Genomic DNA, 3530 nt, shown 5'->3' with positions numbered 1-3530 from the left:
TATATCCAAAATATGAATCATTCCCTTTTGGAAAGGTAGTTTACAGAGCACCTTCATTTGGATACCCTATGTGAATCTCACATTTAATATGTCTAAAATTCAGTTCCCAAAACTTTCACTTGATTATATACTCCTCTAACTATGAGTTTCTAGAATATTCACTAAAAGGAGTATCTAGAAGGGCCCAGCTATCTTCCATAATGACCCCCAGAGACCCCACCACTTTAAATCCTCCATCTACTCTCCAGGTCTTGGCACCACGTCATTTAAGTCCTCAATCAGAGAAGAGCTTGATTACTCTCTCTGTCTGGACTATTCAGCTGATTGCTTCCAAGTCACCCCAGGTCACAGCAGCAAAGGACATTTTTTGTATGGCATTCTTTCCATATGACCCACAAACACTAGAACAGTGATTGCTGCCTATTTCAGACAAAAGAGCATGATTACTTATAAAGTGTTGACAACGTAAAGTCCTTCCATGCCTCTGAGGGAATTAATCCTCTCTGGTACACATCTCCTTAGATCAGATAAAGAAACAACTTTATTCTCTAGCATAGCACATCTTCAAGTTAGAAAGATGTGGCTCTAGAGTCAAACAAATTTGGCTCCACTGCTTTATCTACCAGTGTGATCTTGGACAGTTTATATCATGTTTATATATTGGCTTCTCATTTGTTAAACTGAATTAAAAAATAAAGTAGAGTCATAAAGTAAACGTGATTAATAAATGATTTTCTAACCATTTATTGATAAGCATAGAAAAATTTAGTAATAAATTTTATATGAGCTTATTTTAATTATTACAAACAAAAGAATATTCTCTTGTACTCCAGTTAACTACTCAAAATTTTCTAAACATATCTGAGTACCCAGTGCTGTACTCTAAACCATATGATCCTGCCTTCACATTCAAGTTAATTTCAATCCTCCTTAACTATCAGGCGGTACCAACCTCTTCTGTTCACCAAAAGTGCTTGACAATATAATGCATTTTTGCATCATATAGTAAGTTAGCTTTCCAGACATATATCCTACATATTCCATATAATTGTAAACTCTTCTACACAGGGAACTGGCCTCTATTACTTTATTTTCATAGCACCCATTTTAAAGGTTTAGAAACAACTGTTCAAAATGTTGGATATTTTTAAATTATTGACCCAGTATTGGATAGTTAACAAGATGAATTAGCAATTTTTGAGGTAGCAGAGAAACAGAAAAACAAAACACCTTTCAAAAAGTAAAATGAAACATATGAGAATCCCAAAGCCAAGTTACCAAGAAGTTATTGTATTTATGCTTTTTTTTTAAATTTTTTAGCTTTCCATTTTGAAATAATCACAGAATAATGAGACGTCTCAAAACTCAGAAAAAGCTTCCCATACACTTCACACAGGTTCCTCCAATGTTAATATCTTATATGACCATAATGAAATTATCAAAATTAGGAAATTATCAAAATTAGGAAATTAACATTCATGCAATACTAATCTGCAGACTTTGTTGAACCCACCAATTGTTCCACTAACACTCTTTTTCAGGCTTAGGATCCCACACTACATTTAGTTTTATGTCTCCTTCTGATCAGGAAGAAATTTGTCTTTCATGATCTTGACATGCTTGAATAGTACTGGCCACTTATTTTGTACATGTCCCTGAATTCAGGTTTGTTTGGTATGCTTTTATGAATCAACTTTGGGTTAGTCAACACAGGTGTGACATTGTATCCTTCTCAGGGCACAGTATCAACCTGTGGATTATACTGATACTTCTTATTATCAGTGAGATTAATTTTGATCACCTAGTTAAGGTAAAATATGGAAAGAGTTCTCTAGACTTTTTTCTTTGTAATTAATAAATATTCCTCAAAAGAGAGTTTGAGATTACATAACTAACCTGCTTCTTATAACACTTCATTCATTAATTTAGCATCTGTTGATAAATTTAGCATCCATTGATTGCTTTCTGCAAGTGATGTCCAACAAATGTTGATTTTTTAAATTTCCATTGTTCCTTCTCCATGTATTAATTGGAATTCTACTGTCCTAAGGAACTGTCCTTTCATCCTCATTTATTTATTTATTCAATTTTTCTTCTATATATCTATATAAACTTGTGGGTATTTTCCCCTATTGAGACCCATTACCATTATCATTATTATTTCTCTCCAACTCCCCACCCCCGATTTGACCATTAGGGGCATCTTCAATCTGTTTTCTATGTGCCTTTGACATGCCCCCAACATGTTTTGGCATTATATTTATTACTAATAAGTTTGAATAATTGTATGTATATTACTCATGGTTTTATTTATTCTTTTATGTACTGTGGACTTGTATTATTAGTAATTAGTAAATTACTAAATTAGTAAAGAAAATTCCAGGAAGATTATTTGTTTTGGAGAGATTCATAGTTATTGGACCATCTTGGACCTATATTTCCAAAATTTCATGGATTCTGTAATTTCAAATCTTAACTTCTTTATTATTTTCTCTTTTCTTCTTCTCTCTTCTTTCCTCTTCTGACCATTATCTGTGTATACTTGATGAATGAAAGCAGGCAAATACACTGCATTTCTGATTTGTAATTGAAAAAAAATAGTGATTCAATATATTATATTTTAATTTGGCTCCAACATCCTTATATTCTAAACTAAGGCTGCTTCTGTAGTTTTTTTTTTTCTATTTCAGAAAATTTTCCTCTAATGCATAATTATAATTTTTTAAAAGATTTTCTATTCATAGTTATTAGACTTTTCTTTGAAGGACCAAGGTGATTCAAATTTTATTTAAAAAAGACTTTTTTTTCCATAAAATGCTTACATAATAATCGTAGTGTGTTAAAGAGATTATAAAATATAAAATAAGAACAGAGGAGTGGTTGGGTGACTCAGTGGTTAAGCAATTGACTTTAGCTCAGGTCATGATATCACAGTCCTGGGATTGAGCACCATATCAGCCTCCTGCCTCAGCATAGAGTCTGCTTGTCCCTCTGCCCCTCCCTCCACTTGTGCTCTCTCTTCTTTTTTCCCAAATAAGTAAATAAAATCTTTAAAAATATATATAAAATAAGAATGGAGAAAACTACTATGAGTGAACATATAAAGATAAAAAATACCTATGTAGCTTAATTTTTAGCCACCATTTAACCATTTTGAGAAAGGATATATGGAGACCTAACCTAATAATACAATACATTGCATTATTTATCCTACTCTCCCTTCATCTCAAGATCTATTTGTAAAGCAATCCATTGCTTTAAAAAAAAAAACCACTATTTTTAGGGATGCCTGGGTGGCTCAGTGGTTTAAAGTCTCTGCCTTCAGCTCAGGTCATAATCTCAGGGTCCTGGGATCAAGTCCCGCATCAGGCTCTCTGCTCGGCAGCAAGCCTGCTTCCTCCTCTCTCCCTCTCTGCCTGTCTCTCTGCCTACTTGTAATCTCTGTCAAATAAAAAAATAAAATCTTTAAAAAAAAAACTATTTTTGTCATCTCTTCACATCTTTTCTTGGTGGAAAGATGGAATCAAATA

This window comes from Mustela lutreola, chromosome 1, assembly GCF_030435805.1.
Source record: "Mustela lutreola isolate mMusLut2 chromosome 1, mMusLut2.pri, whole genome shotgun sequence".
Classification (NCBI taxonomy): domain Eukaryota; kingdom Metazoa; phylum Chordata; class Mammalia; order Carnivora; family Mustelidae; genus Mustela; species Mustela lutreola.
This window is presented reverse-complemented; position numbering follows the sequence as displayed.